The following is a 17520-nucleotide window of genomic DNA, read 5'->3' on the forward strand; positions in this document are numbered from 1 at the left end:
AAAGTATAACTTTAGATCAAACACCTTTATTTGTATGATCTGTAGCTATTACAGCATTACTTCTCCTTCTTTCACTTCCAGTTTTAGCAGGAGCTATTACTATATTATTAACAGATCGAAATTTAAATACATTATTGTTTGACCCTGCAGGAGGGGGTGACCCAATTCTATATCAACATCTATTTTGATTCTTTGGACACCCAGAAGTTTATATTTTAATTCTACCGGGGTTCGGAATTATTTCACATATTGTATGTCAAGAAAGAGGAAAAATTGAATCTTTTGGAACATTAGGTATAATTTATGCTATACTATCAATTGGACTAATAGGATTTATTGTATGAGCACATCATATATTTACAGTAGGAATGGATGTTGACACACGAGCATATTTTACATCAGCAACAATAATTATTGCTGTACCTACAGGAATTAAGGTATTTAGATGATTAGCTACATTATATGGAACTAAATTCAAGTTCAATCCACCATTATTATGAGCTCTAGGATTTATTTTCCTATTTACAATTGGTGGATTAACAGGATTAGTATTAGCAAATTCATCACTTGATATTGTATTACATGATACATATTATGTAGTAGCCCACTTTCATTATGTATTATCTATAGGAGCAGTATTTGCAATTATAGGAGGTGTCATTCAATGATATCCACTATTTACAGGATTAACTATAAATAATACATGATTAAAAATCCAATTTACAATTATATTCATTGGAGTAAATTTAACATTCTTTCCTCAACACTTCCTAGGATTAGCAGGAATACCTCGACGATACTCTGACTACCCAGACGCATATACATCATGAAACGTAGTATCAAGAATTGGGTCTACAATTTCTATTGTAGGAATCATTATATTCATTGTAATTATATGAGAAAGAATGATTACAAACCGAGCAATTATATTTAGAGCTAACATAAGAAGATCAACAGAATGACTACAAAATGACCCTCCTGCAGAACATAGTTACTCAGAATTACCATTAATCTCTAGATTCTAATATGGCAGATTAGTGCAGTAGATTTAAGCTCTACAAATAAAGGTTTGACCTTTTATTAGAAAATATTTATTAATGGCAACATGATCAAATTTATCTCTTCAAGATGGAGCTTCACCATTAATGGAGCAATTATCATTCTTTCATGATCATACTATGGTCGTATTATTATTAATTACAGTAATTGTAGGTTATGCCCTAAGTTATATATTATTTATTGATTATACTAACCGTAATATACTTCATGGACATTTAATTGAAACAATCTGAACAGCTTTACCAGCAATTACATTAATTTTTATTGCCCTTCCATCATTACGCCTATTATATTTACTTGATGATTCAGTAGATGCAATAATTACAATTAAAACCATTGGACGACAATGATATTGAAGATATGAATATTCAGACTTCATAGACGTAGAATTTGACACTTATATAACACCAGAACAAGACCTAGAAAATGATGGATTCCGACTACTAGATGTAGATAACCGAACAATCCTACCAATAAATACAGAAGTACGAGTATTAACAAGAGCATCAGATGCTCTACACTCATGAGCAGTTCCTGCATTAGGGGTTAAAATTGATGCAACGCGAGGTCGGTTAAATCAAGGAACATTCACAATAAATCGACCTGGATTATTCTTTGGACAATGCTCAGAAATCTGTGGAGCAAACCACAGATTTATACCAATTGTAATTGAAAGAACTTCAGTAAATTTATTTATTAAGTGATTATCTAAGATAATTTAGGAGTTAGTTAAAATAAATAACATTAGAGTGTCAATCTAAAGTAACTAAAAAAAGTTAGTACACCTTGAAATTCATCAGATGACTGAAAGTAAGTAATGGTCTCTTAAACCAAATAATAGTAAATTAACGACTACTTCTGATGGGGAAATTATATCCAAATCCCTCAAATATCCCCTCTTATATGATTCTCACTATTGATTATATTTTCAGCTACATTAATCTTGTTTAATCAAATAAACTTCTTCTCATTTAAACCTAACCTTATTAAAAGAGCAGAAAAAGGAACAATTGAAATAAAAAACTTAAATTGAAAATGATAACAAATCTATTCTCAACATTTGACCCATCAACTAACATCTTTAATTTATCATTAAATTGAACTAGAACATTTCTAGGACTATTATTAATCCCATCACTATTTTGACTTACACCATCACGAATTAACATTATCTGAAATAAACTAAATTTAACCTTACATAATGAATTTAAAACACTTCTTGGACCAAAATCATTTAATGGAACCACATTCATTTTCATCTCAATTTTTATTATAATATTATTTAACAATTTCATAGGATTATTCCCTTATATTTTTACTAGAACAAGACATTTAGCATTAACATTTGCAATTGCCCTACCTATATGGCTAAGATTTATATTATTTGGATGAATTAACCATACTAATCATATATTTACACACCTTGTACCACAAGGTACACCGCCTGCATTAATATCATTTATAGTACTAATTGAAACAATTAGTAATGTTATTCGACCAGGTACATTAGCAGTACGGTTGGCAGCAAATCTAATTGCAGGACACTTATTATTAACCTTATTAGGAAACACAGGACCATCTATAGCAATAAACTTAATCTCATTACTAATTATTGGACAAATACTTCTATTAATTCTAGAATCAGCAGTAGCAATAATTCAAGCCTATGTTTTCTCAATTCTAAGAACTCTATATTCTAGAGAAGTATATTAAACATATGTTAACAACTCACTCAAACCACCCATTCCACTTAGTAGACTATAGACCTTGACCATTAACAGGAGCAATTGGAGCAATAGTCCTAGTATCAGGACTAGCAAAATGATTCCACCTATTTAATATTAACTTATTCATAATTGGATTTGGAATTACCCTACTAACTATAATTCAATGATGACGAGATGTAGTACGAGAAGGAACATATCAAGGATTACATACAGGATTTGTATCAATTGGATTACGATGAGGAATAATTTTATTTATTGCATCAGAGGTATTATTTTTCGTTTCTTTTTTTTGAGCATTCTTTAGAAGAAGATTAGCACCAACAATTGAACTAGGAATACTATGACCTCCAATAGGAATTCAACCCTTTAACCCTATACAAATTCCATTACTTAATACAGCTATTCTTTTAGCATCAGGAGTAACAGTAACATGAGCACATCATAGTTTAATGGAATCTAATCATACTCAAGCACTACAAGGATTATTCTTCACAGTGTTATTAGGACTATACTTTACAATACTTCAAGCATATGAATATTGAGAAGCACCTTTTACCATTGCAGATGCAGTTTATGGATCAACATTCTTTGTTGCAACAGGATTCCATGGTTTACACGTAATTATTGGAACAATCTTTTTATCAACATGTCTACTTCGACACTCAATAAATCAATTTTCACCAAGACATCACTTTGGATTTGAAGCAGCAGCATGATACTGACACTTCGTAGACGTAGTATGATTATTCTTATATATCTCTATTTATTGATGAGGTAGATAATTGTTTTTCTAGTATAAATAGTACATTTGACTTCCAATCAGAAAGCTTGATATAAATCAAGAAAAACAATTCTAATTCTATCAACAAGAGTTTTCATTGGATTTATTATTCCAATAATTGTTATAATCCAACACTATCAAAAAAATTAATTAATGATCGAGAAAAAAGATCACCATTTGAATGTGGGTTTGATCCAAAAAGATCAGCACGAATACCATTCTCAATACGATTCTTCCTAATCGCAGTAATCTTTTTAATTTTTGATGTAGAAATTGCACTAATTCTACCAATTGTAATTATTTTTAAAACTTCAGACATCATAATCTGAACAGTATCAACAATATTTTTTATTCTAGTTCTGTTAGGAGGACTATACCATGAATGAAACCAAGGAGCATTACAATGAGCAGAATAAAGGGTTGTAGTTAAATATAACATTTGGGTTGCATTCAAAAAGTATTGATATTATCAATCAACCTTAAATAGAATAAGAAGCGAAATATTGCAGTCAGTTTCGACCTGGAAGATTGGTATGTACTACCCTTATTCTTATTAATTGAAGCCAAAAAGAGGCGTATTACTGTTAATAATATAATTGAACTATAATAGTTCCAATTAAGGAAATGTAAAGCCAATATGAAAGCTGCTAACTTTTTATATTAGCGGTGAAACTCCGTTAACATTTCTAAAATTTATATAGTTTAAATAAAACATTACATTTTCACTGTAAAAATAATATATCTATATTTATAAATACTTAAAAGTAAAAATACTTCCTTAACATCTTCAGTGTCACGCTCTAATTATAAGCTATTTAAGTAAACGAAAAATAATATTACCAAAATAAATATTCAAAAAATAAAAGTTAAAAGATAAATCTTGAAATTAGAATCATATCAACCTTGAATATAACCAATTAAATAAATAAATAATCTATATAAACCTTGACCACCAAGTAATTCACCTCAACCATAATCAAATGACTTAGATGAATAATAACCTATTTTTAAAGGAATATATCTAATAAACTTAGTTGAAAGAAAAGGTATAAATCATATAGAACCAGCAAATCTAACAAAAGAAAGTATACTTAAAGAAAATAAATTATGAGAAAAATCAAAATTAGAAATAAGATAACCTAAATAAGCACCTAAAATAACAACTGTAATAGTTAAAAACTTTAAATAATAAGGTAAAGCAATCACATGAGGAATAGGAAAAATTAATCAAGATAAAAGACTACCACCAAAAACAGCAACAAACAATAGACCAATTATTCCAAATGAAATATAATAACCCTTATCATCAAAAGAAAATCTAGAATAAAAATTATTATCACCAGATATTGAATAATAAAACAAACGAAAAGAATAAGAAGCAGTTAAACCAGTAGAAAAAAAATAAAGAAAAAAAATTAAACAATTAATTCATCTTAAACAAACCATCTCAAGAATTAAATCCTTTGAATAAAATCCCGCTAAAAAAGGTATTCCACACAAAGATAAACTAGAAACATTAAAACAAACTGAAGTTAAAGGTATGAAATTAACAATTGATCCTATAAAACGAATATCCTGAGAATCCTTCAAATTATGAATTATTGAACCTGCACATATAAATAATAATGCCTTAAATAAAGCATTAGCCAATAAATGAAAAAATGCAAGCTTTGGATAACCTATAGCCAAAATTCTTATTATTAAACCAAGTTGTCTTAAAGTAGAAAGAGCAATAATCTTCTTTAAATCAAACTCAAAATTAGCACCCAATCCAGCCATAAATATAGTTATACAACCAATTAAAAGTAAAAATCAACCACAATTATAAGTATCCAATATTGGTCTAAAACGAATTAATAAATAAACACCAGCAGTAACAAGAGTAGAAGAATGAACTAAAGCAGAAACAGGAGTAGGAGCTGCTATAGCAGCAGGAAGTCATGAAGAGAAAGGAATCTGAGCTCTCTTAGTTATAGCTGCTAAAACAATTAATATAGTAATGAGCTTTATTTCAAAAGAATTAGAAATAAAATCATAATAATAAATATAATTTCAACCACCAAAATTTAACATTCATGCAATAGAAATTAAAATAGCAACATCACCAATACGATTAGAAAGTGCAGTTAATATACCAGCACTATAAGATTTTACATTTTGATAATAAATAACTAAACAATAAGAAACTAAACCTAAACCATCTCAACCTAATAAAATTCTAATTAAATTAGGACTAATAATTAAAAAACCTATAGAAAGAATAAATATTAAAACAATAATAATAAAACGATTTATATTCTTTTCACCAGATATATAATCCTCTCTATAATAAATAATCAAAGAAGAAATATATATAACAAAAGATATAAAAATAAGAGATATTCAATCCAAAATTAAAGTTATAACAACTATAGAACCATTTAAATTGAAAAGCTCTCACTCAACAAAAACTCTATAATCAATTATTAAATAATAAATACCTAAAATAAAAATTATAGTTCTCGAAATAAACAAAGAAAAAAAACTCAAAGAACAAATAGAAAATAAATTCACGGCCTAAGATGGAAAACTTCATATCATTGATTCCACAAAACAATATTTTTAATTAAAATACTTAAGCAAACTAAACAAAGAAATATTCACCCTTTAAACAGAGAATATTTAAAGGCAATCAATGTAAAAGTAAAAGATGATATTCACGAAAATAACCAAGAGAACAAGTATAAACACCAGAATAATAATTCCCATGCTGAGAATAAGAATATATATACAAAGTATAAACAGCTCTAAAAAAAGATAAAAAAATCAAAGCAAAGAATCTAAAAGAAGATCAAGATATAATTCTATTTAATAATCTAATTTCACCTACCAAATTTAAAGAAGGAGGAGCAGCCATATTTGATGATCTTAAAAGAAATCATCATAAAGCCATTCTTGGCATCAAATTAATTATACCCTTGTTAATTAATAATCTTCGTCTACCTAAACGTTCATAAATAATATTAGATAAACAAAATAAACCAGAAGAACATAAACCATGACCAACCATTAGAGAAAGAGAACCTACACAACCTCATCAATTCATAGTCATCAATCCACCAATAACCATTCTTATATGAGCAACAGAAGAATATGCAATTAAAGACTTTAAATCAACCTGACGAAAACAAATAAATCCTACAATAACACCCCCAGATAAACCTAAAGACAATCAAAAATAATTAAACTTTAAACCCAAATAAGAAATAACCTTTATAACACGAAAAATACCATAACCACCTAACTTTAATAAAACACCAGCAAGAATTATTCTACCTGAAATAGGGGCCTCTACATGAGCCTTAGGAAGTCATAAATGAACCAAAAACATAGGTATCTTAACTAAAAAAGCCAAAATTATAAATACATAAAACATAAAATAATAAGAACCAAAATCAACCAATAAAGGAAAATATAAAGTATTAGAAAAATCATAAACCTTAAATAAAAATAATAATAAAGGTAATCTAGCAACCAAAGTATAAAAAATTAAATAAACACCAGCCTGAAAACGCTCAGGTTGATAACCCCAACCCAAAATTAAAAGTAAAGTAGGAACTAATCTAGCCTCAAAAAAATATAAAAAGAAAGAAGACTTAATATAGCAAATGAACAATAAAGCATAATTATTAAAATCAAAACCATAAAAACAAAAAAATTAGAATGATATGAACTTAAATAAACTGAACCTCTAGCAGTGATTATTAAAGAACAAATCCAAAAACTAAGTAAAATTAAACTAAAAGAAAAATAATCAATACCAAAATAATATCTAATTATATTCAAATCAGCATATGAATAAACACAAATTATAAAAACAAAACCCGACAGAAACATTAAAGAATGAGCCAACCATCAACAATTATTTAATAAACAAAGAGGGATCAAAAAAATAGTTATAAATAAATACTTTAACATAAAGATAAACCAAAAGAATTAAAAAAATCATTACCATGAGAACGAATTATTGAAACTAAAATAGAAAGACCTAAAGCACCCTCACAAACAGAAAAAACTAAAAAAATTACAGGAAAAAAATAATCATAATCAAACTCAATAAGAAAAACAATAACTAACATAAATAAAGAAAGAACAATATATTCTAATCTCAAAAGAACCATTAATAAATGTTTACGTTTAGAAGAAAAACATAAACACCAGCAAAATAAATCAATAAAGAAGTAAAAATAGAGAATATAAACATTAGTTTTAATAGTTTAAAAAAAACGCCGGTCTTGTAAACCGGAAATAAGTCCAGCCCCCACTTTTAAAACTTCAGAGGTGGAAAAGCTTCCATCATCGGTCCCCAAAACCGGTATTTTAAATAAACTAACCCCTGAAATGATCAAAATAATAATTATATCATTATCAAATGTAATAAATATTAATTGTATTAAATTAAGACACCCAATATCAATAATGCTTTTTATTATCCTTCAAACCTTCCTAGTTGGATTAATAACAGGAACAATAATAGAAAGATATTGATTATCATATATTTTATTTTTAACATTTCTTGGTGGTATACTAGTATTATTTATTTACATTACAAGAATTGCATCAAACGAAATATTTCAGCCTAAATCAATCACTATAATTATTACATTAATAATGTGAGTCTTTATCATATTAATATTAATTATTCTAGATATATCTATATTTATAGACTTTTTCAAAAACACCGAAACTATAAATATTGATAATTCAATCAGTTATCAAGAAATAACAATATCTTTAGAAAAATTATATAATAGACCAACATTCATTATTACAATAATAATAATAATTTATTTATTTGTAGCACTAGTAGCAGTTGTTAAAATCACCAATATTAATCAGGGACCTATTCGTAAAATAAGATAATTACTAATGAATAAACCCTTACGATTAAGACATCCTTTAATTAAAATTATTAATAACTCTTTAATTGACTTACCTGCCCCAACAAATATTTCATTTTGATGAAATTTTGGATCCCTATTAGGGTTATGTTTGGTAATTCAAATCGTAACTGGACTATTTTTAGCTATACATTATACATCAAATATTGAAATAGCATTCAGTAGTGTAGTACACATCTGCCGAGACGTAAATAATGGTTGAATTATCCGAACCTTACACGCAAATGGAGCATCTATATTTTTTATTTGTATTTACTTACATGTAGGACGGGGAATTTACTATGGATCTTATATATATATACATACCTGAATAATTGGTACAGTGATTTTATTTTTAGTTATAGCAACTGCATTTATAGGATATGTCTTACCCTGAGGCCAAATATCTTTTTGAGGTGCAACAGTAATTACTAATTTATTATCAGCAATCCCATACTTAGGAACAGATTTAGTCCAATGAGTATGAGGAGGATTCGCTGTTGATAATGCAACATTAAATCGATTCTTCACATTCCATTTTGTATTACCATTTATTATTGCTGCTATAGCAGCAATTCATTTATTTTTTCTTCACCAAACAGGATCTAATAATCCTCTTGGACTTAATGGAGATATTGAAAAAATTCCATTCCATCCATACTTTACCTTTAAGGATTCTATTACATTTGTAATAATAACATCATTATTAATTATACTATGTTTAATTAATCCTTACCTATTAGGAGATCCAGATAACTTTGTACCTGCCAACCCATTAGTAACACCAGTTCACATTCAACCAGAATGATATTTGCTATTTGCATATGCAATTCTACGATCTATCCCTAATAAGTTAGGAGGTGTTATTGCATTATTTTTATCAATTAGAATCTTAATAATTTTACCATTTTATAATAAAACACCATTCCGAGGCATTCAATTTTACCCTATTAATCAAATTTTATTCTGAATTATAGTAGTTGTTGTATGCTTACTAACGCGAATTGGTAAACGACCTGTTGAAGAACCTTATATTATAACAGGTCAAATCTTAACAATTATTTACTTCACATATTTCTTAATTAATGTCCATGTCGCAAACGCATGAGATAAATTAATTAAGGAATAAAGTTAATTAGCTTAGGAAAAGCATATGTTTTGAAAACATAAAATTAGAAGTTTAACTCTTCTATTAACTTTTCTCAAAAAATTTCACTAAACAAATGAGATAAATAAAATCTTTAAACCAACAAAGAATATAAAAAAATTCAAAGATAAAGGTAAAAAACTTTTTCAAGCTAAGTACATTAATTTATCATAACGGAACCGTGGTAAAGTTCCACGAACCCAAATAAAACCAAAAGATATAATAGCAAGCTTAATAAAAAATATAAAAGAATAAAAATCACCGCCCAAAAAAATTAAAGCCAATAACATTCTTATGAAGACAATTCTACTATAGTAAAACCACCCGCACCATACTCAATATTAAATCCTGAAACTAACTCAGATTCCCCTTCAGCAAAATCAAAAGGAGTACGATTAGTTTCAGCTAAGCAAGAAGCAAAACAAGCTAAAGCTAAAGGAAAAGAAATAATAATAAATCAACAATAAAGCTGATAGTTTATAAAATCAAACATATTAAAACTACCAATTAAAATAATTAAAGACAATAAAATTAAAGCTAAACTAACTTCATAAGAAATTGTTTGAGCAACAGAACGAAGAGAACCTAATAATGAATAATTTGAATTAGAAGATCAACCAGCAATTATAACAGTATAAACACCTAATCTAGTACAACATAAAAAAATAAAAATCCATAAGAAAAAGAACACATATAAGTTAAATAAGGAAAAATTACTCAAACGGCTAAAGAAATCATTAAATTAAAAACAGGGGAAAAATAATAAAGTAGGTAATTAGATATAATAGGAATTGGCTGCTCCTTACAAATTAACTTAATAGCATCTCTAAATGGCTGAGGAATTCCAACAAAACCTACCTTATTTGGACCCTTTCGAATCTGAATATAACCTAAAACCTTACGCTCTAATAAAGTTAAAAAGGCAACACTAATTAAAACACAAATAACCAATAAAAGAAAATTCAAAATAAATATAAATAAATCATAAAGTATCAATACTATTTGTAGAAAAAATCTACATAAATGAATTCTAAATTCAACACATTAATCTGTCAAAATAGTAAATAAATTAATATTAATCAATATAACAAAAAATATTTTAACCATATGGTCCTTTCGTACTAATATGGATTAACAATCTTTGGATAGAAACCGACCTGGCTCACGCCGGTCTGAACTCAGATCATGTAAGAATTTAAAGGTCGAACAGACCTAATCATTGGGCTCCTGCACCCAAAATTTTTCTTAATCCAACATCGAGGTCGCAATCTGCTTTGTCGATATGAGCTCTCAAAAACAATTACGCTGTTATCCCTTAGGTAACTTAATCTTATGATCATAAATTATGGATCAAAATAACAAACATAAATAAATGATATAATAATGAAGAGTTTATCTATTCTTCATGTCACCCCAACAAAACATCATCATTAAATATAGAAAGACAAACAAAAAACTATATAAAAGTAAAATGTCAAGCTCTATAGGGTCTTCTCGTCCTAAAGAAGAATTTAAGCCTTTTGACTCAAAAGTTAAATTCAAAAATTTATTAAGAGACAGTTGATTTCTCGTCAAGCCATTCATTCCAGCCACTAATTAAGAGACTAATGATTATGCTACCTTTGCACGGTCAAAATACCGCGGCTCTTTAAAAATACGCTCAGTGAGCAGGCCAGACCTCAAAATATAAACAAGAGGTCATGTTTTTGATAAACAGGCGGAAATCAATTTTGCCTAGTTCCTTACAATAAGTTCACAAGGTAAAAATTTCATACAAATAAATATACTAATTCTATCATTATTACAAAAATTTTAAAATTAAATTAATAATCTTAATAAAAAACCTAAAATATTTATAAAATCAAAATAAAAAATAATGAACTAAAACGTAATCTTAAAGATAGCTGGTTTAAAGCTTACTATTATATTTCTATAAAATAAATTATAGGTTATTAACTTCAAAGCTTATCCCAATAAGAATAAATAAGTTAATATTTTTACTTAAAAAATTAAATAAAAACAAATAACTTTAAAAAATTAAATTTTTTCTTAAGATATCTTGGGAAACGATTAACATCTCATTTCTATAAATAATTTAATAATAATTATGATACATTAACTATAAATTATTTATAAATCAACCCAAATCGAGACAAGTAAAATAAATACTAAAATTTTGATAAACCCTATACAAAAGGTACAATAAATAAAATCTACTTAAAAAAATTTAAAATAATATTTCATAAAACACTTACATTACCAATAAACTATAATTTAAAAAATCAATTCTATAAAATATACTAAGACAAAAATACAATAAAATTATTTATATTAAGTAATTAAATAAACAAAAAATAAATATAATAAAATAAATAAATAAGATATCCTGATTTGCACAGAAAAATTTTCAGTGTAAATGAAACACTTTACTAATAAGTTATATCTTGAAACTCTTCCTAGATACACTTTCCAGTACATCTACTATGTTTCGACTTATCTCATCTAAATTGAAGCTACTTTAAAATAAAATAGAATAATCAATAATGAGAGCGACGGGCGATGTGTACACATCTCAGAGCCAATATCAGTTAAATTAAATAAATTAAATTACTATCAAATCCACCTTCATTAACAGTACTTCACTATCAAATCCGTTATAAACAAAAATCTATTGTAACCCACCTCCTCTTAACTATAAGCTGCACCTTGACCTGAAATATTTTATAATTATAAATCTTGAGAATTATAACTCTAAAAAGATTCTCTGATAACGGAGATATACAAACAAATAAATTAAGTAGAGTAAATCGTGTATTATCAATCATGGGGTAGGTTCCTCTGAATGGAATGAGATACCGCCAAATTCTTTGGGTTTAAAGACCTTAACTAATAGTACCCTGGTAAATATAATTAACATTTATAATAATAGGGTATCTAATCCTAGTTTATTATTTAAATTTCACAGATTCATAAAAAGGGCCACAAATAAATTTTAACATTTCACCTTACAAATTTATATTTCAACCCTAATAATATAAACAACTGTTTTAACCAATAATATTCACTTGTATCAATCGTATAACCGCGGCTGCTGGCACGAATTATGCCGATACTAAATCAATTGCTAAATCCAAAATCACTTGATAATTAAATCAAATTACTGCAAAAAGAACATTTAGTCTAACAAAACTTACATATAATACAAAGAAAAAGTGAATAAACAAGCAAGAATAAAACTTTTAAAAATAAAAAATAAGAAAATTTTAAATCTATTAATTCAGGAAAAAATAAAAGATTCAAATATTTAAAGAAAAAAAAAGAAAAAAACCACAAACATTAACAAAAAAAAAAAGAAACGCCCCTATGTATGACCACAACAACTTCTCTATTATATATAATTAAAGATTAATATGGAACATGTATAGCAATAAATGTATTATATTCTTTCTTATTTAATCTTTCTTTTCACTAATAAATAAAGAAAGATTAAATAATATAATAAATATATGATTAGTATGGTTAATTCATCCAAATAATATAAATCTTAACCATATAGGTAGGGCAATTGCAAATGTTAATTCTAAATGTCTTGTTCTAGTAAAAATATAAGGGAATAATCCTATGAAATTGTTAAATAATATTATAATAAAAATCGAGATGAAAATGAATGTTGTTCCATTAAATGATTTTGGTCCAAGAAGTGTTTTAAATTCATTATGTAAGGTTAAATTTAGTTTATTTCAGATAATGTTAATTCGTGATGGTGTAAGTCAAAATAGTGATGGGATTAATAATAGTCCTAGAAATGTTCTAGTTCAATTTAATGGTAAATTAAAGATGTTAGTTGATGGGTCAAATGTTGAGAATAGATTTGTTATCATTTTCAATTTAAGTTTTTTATTTCAATTGTTCCTTTTTCTGCTCTTTTAATAAGGTTAGGTTTAAATGAGAAGAAATTTATTTGATTAAACAAGATTAATGTAGCTGAAAATATAATGAATAGTGAGAATCATATAAGAGGGGATATGTGAGGGATTTGGATATAATTTCCCCATCAGAAGTAGTCGTTAATTTACTATTATTTGGTTTAAGAGACCATTACTTACTTTCAGTCATCTGATGAATTTCAAGGTGCACTAATTTTTTTTAGTTACTTTAGATTGACACTCTAATGTTATTTATTTTAACTAACTCCTTAAATTATCTTAGATAATCACTTAATAAATAAATTTACTGAAGTTCTTTCAATTACAATTGGTATAAATCTGTGGTTTGCTCCACAGATTTCTGAGCATTGTCCAAAGAATAATCCAGGTCGATTTATTGTGAATGTTCCTTGATTTAACCGACCTGACGTTGCATCAATTTTAACCCCTAATGCAGGAACTGCTCATGAGTGTAGAACATCTGATGCTCTTGTTAATACTCGTACTTCTGTATTTATTGGTAGGATTGTTCGGTTATCTACATCTAGTAGTCGGAATCCATCATTTTCTAGGTCTTGTCCTGGTGTTATATAAGTGTCAAATTCTACGTCTATGAAGTCTGAATATTCATATCTTCAATATCATTGTCGTCCAATGGTTTTAATTGTAATTATTGCATCTACTGAATCATCAAGTAAATATAATAGTCGTAATGATGGAAGGGCAATAAAAATTAATGTAATTGCTGGTAAAGCTGTTCAGATTGTTTCAATTAAATGTCCATGAAGTATATTACGGTTAGTATAGGCAATAAATAATATATAACTTAGGGCATAACCTACAATTACTGTAATTAATAATAATACGACCATAGTATGATCATGAAAGAATGATAATTGCTCCATTAATGGTGAAGCTCCATCTTGAAGAGATAAATTTGATCATGTTGCCATTAATAAATATTTTCTAATAAAAGGTCAAACCTTTATTTGTAGAGCTTAAATCTACTGCACTAATCTGCCATATTAGAATCTAGAGATTAATGGTAATTCTGAGTAACTATGTTCTGCAGGAGGGTCATTTTGTAGTCATTCTGTTGATCTTCTTATGTTAGCTCTAAATATAATTGCTCGGTTTGTAATCATTCTTTCTCATATAATTACAATGAATATAATGATTCCTACAATAGAAATTGTAGACCCAATTCTTGATACTACGTTTCATGATGTATATGCGTCTGGGTAGTCAGAGTATCGTCGAGGTATTCCTGCTAATCCTAGGAAGTGTTGAGGAAAGAATGTTAAATTTACTCCAATGAATATAATTGTAAATTGGATTTTTAATCATGTATTATTTATAGTTAATCCTGTAAATAGTGGATATCATTGAATGACACCTCCTATAATTGCAAATACTGCTCCTATAGATAATACATAATGAGAGTGGGCTACTACATAATATGTATCATGTAATACAATATCAAGTGATGAATTTGCTAATACTAATCCTGTTAATCCACCAATTGTAAATAGGAAAATAAATCCTAGAGCTCATAATAATGGTGGATTGAACTTGAATTTAGTTCCATATAATGTAGCTAATCATCTAAATACCTTAATTCCTGTAGGTACAGCAATAATTATTGTTGCTGATGTAAAATATGCTCGTGTGTCAACATCCATTCCTACTGTAAATATATGATGTGCTCATACAATAAATCCTATTAGTCCAATTGATAGTATAGCATAAATTATACCTAATGTTCCAAATGATTCAATTTTTCCTCTTTCTTGACATACAATATGTGAAATAATTCCGAACCCCGGTAGAATTAAAATATAAACTTCTGGGTGTCCAAAGAATCAAAATAGATGTTGATATAGAATTGGGTCACCCCCTCCTGCAGGGTCAAAGAATGATGTATTTAAATTTCGATCTGTTAATAATATAGTAATAGCTCCTGCTAAAACTGGAAGTGAAAGAAGGAGAAGTAATGCTGTAATAGCTACAGATCATACAAATAAAGGTGTTTGATCTAAAGTTATACTTTCTGATCGTATATTAATTGCTGTTGTAATGAAATTCACTGCACCAAGAATAGATGATACACCTGCTAAGTGCAGTGAAAAAATAGCTAGATCTACAGATGCACCCCCATGTGCAATAGCTCCTGCTAGAGGAGGGTAAACTGTTCATCCTGTACCAGCACCATTATCTACTATAGAAGATGTAAGAAGAAGGGTTAGTGAAGGTGGTAGTAATCAAAAACTTATATTATTTATTCGTGGAAATGCTATATCTGGTGCACCAATTATTAGTGGAACAAGTCAATTACCAAATCCACCAATTATAATAGGTATTACTATAAAGAAAATTATTACGAATGCGTGAGCTGTAATAATAACATTATAAATCTGGTCATCCCCAATTAGAGATCCGGGTTGGCCAAGTTCAGCACGAATAAGTATTCTTATTGATGTTCCTACTATTCCTGCTCATGCTCCAAATATGAAGTATAAAGTACCAATGTCCTTATGGTTTGTTGAGAATAATCATTTTTGCGGTAAGATGGCTGAATTTTAGGTGGTAGACTGTAATCTACTTATGAGATGTTTTCTCTCTTATCATATTTAGGTCTTATATTCAATTATGATTCTAGACTGCAATTCTAGAGGTGTAAAATTTTACTAAGGCCTAAAAGATTATTCTTTTAATTATAACTTTGAAGGTTATTAGTTTGATTAACTTAAGTCCTTAGTATAATGAAATTAAGGTTGATGTTGAAATCAATCCTATTGTTGAAATTATTACTGTTATAGGAAGAATGATTCCTGATTTTTGGGACTTTATCTTTATAGATCACGAATTTTCTGTGTATGATATAATTAGAGCTGAGAATCTAATACGTATATAGTAGTAGAGTGTAATTGTAGTTAATACAACTATAATAGTTATAATAGTTGTTATATTGTTTTCTATTAATGATTGTATTACAATTCATTTTGGTAAGAATCCAAGGAATGGTGGTAGTCCACCTAAAGATAATAAAGATAAGAATATTATGAATTTAATTTCGGTTTTTATATTTCTGGCTGAATAAATTTGATTTATGAAAAATAAATTTTTTTTCTTAAATAATAAAACTATAATTAATCTTAATAGTGAGTAAATAATGAAGTATAGTTCTCAGATGTTTTCTCTGACTGTTAATGATCTAATTATTCAACCTAGATGTCTGATTGATGAATATGCTAAAAGTTGTCGTAAGGATGTTTGATTTAAACCTCCTATTGCCCCAATAATAATTCTTAAGATAATAATTGTTCAAATAAAAGTTCTTAATAGAATACAATAAGATAAGACCATTATTGGGGCGATTTTTTGTCATGTTATTAATGTTAAACAATTATTTCATCTTGATGCTCCTATAACTTCTGGAAATCAGAAATGGAAAGGTGCAGCTCCAATCTTTAATAATAGTCTAGATGTAATTATTATTGATGGGATAAATTCTGTTTCCCATCCCATGGGATATTTTATTTGAATCAGCAAAATTGAAAATAATATTATTGTCGATGCTATTCCTTGGACAATAAAATATTTAATTGATGATTCATTTATTATTATATTTTTATTTCTTGTTAGGAGCAGAATAAATGAAAGTAAGTTGATCTCAAGTCCTATTCAAACCCCAAATCAGGAATTTGATGAAATGGACAGGATCGTTCCTATCATTAATGTTGATAGAAGAGAAGTTTCGTAGAGTTGTTGGTCATTAAAAAGGAGAGGATTGATACCTCTATAAATGGGGTATGAACCCATTAGCTTGTTTAGCTTACCTTTTTACATTAAGGTGTATGATGCACATTAGTTTTTGATACTAAAGGAGATAGTTTAATTCTATCTTATGTAATTTTAATGAAGGTAATTTTATTTACTTTATTTACCCTATCAAGGTAAC

The 17520-nt window shown here is 27.6% G+C and overlaps 1 pseudogene; it reads right to left on the bottom strand.

The window, feature by feature from the left end:
* Window positions 1-4371: 4371 nt before the first annotated feature.
* Window positions 4372-6114, bottom strand: LOC126306403 (NADH-ubiquinone oxidoreductase chain 5-like; annotated as a pseudogene).
* Window positions 6115-17520: the final 11406 nt, after the last annotated feature.

The sequence above is a fragment of the Schistocerca gregaria genome, unplaced genomic scaffold (assembly GCF_023897955.1).
Source record: "Schistocerca gregaria isolate iqSchGreg1 unplaced genomic scaffold, iqSchGreg1.2 ptg000333l, whole genome shotgun sequence".
NCBI lineage: Eukaryota > Metazoa > Arthropoda > Insecta > Orthoptera > Acrididae > Schistocerca > Schistocerca gregaria.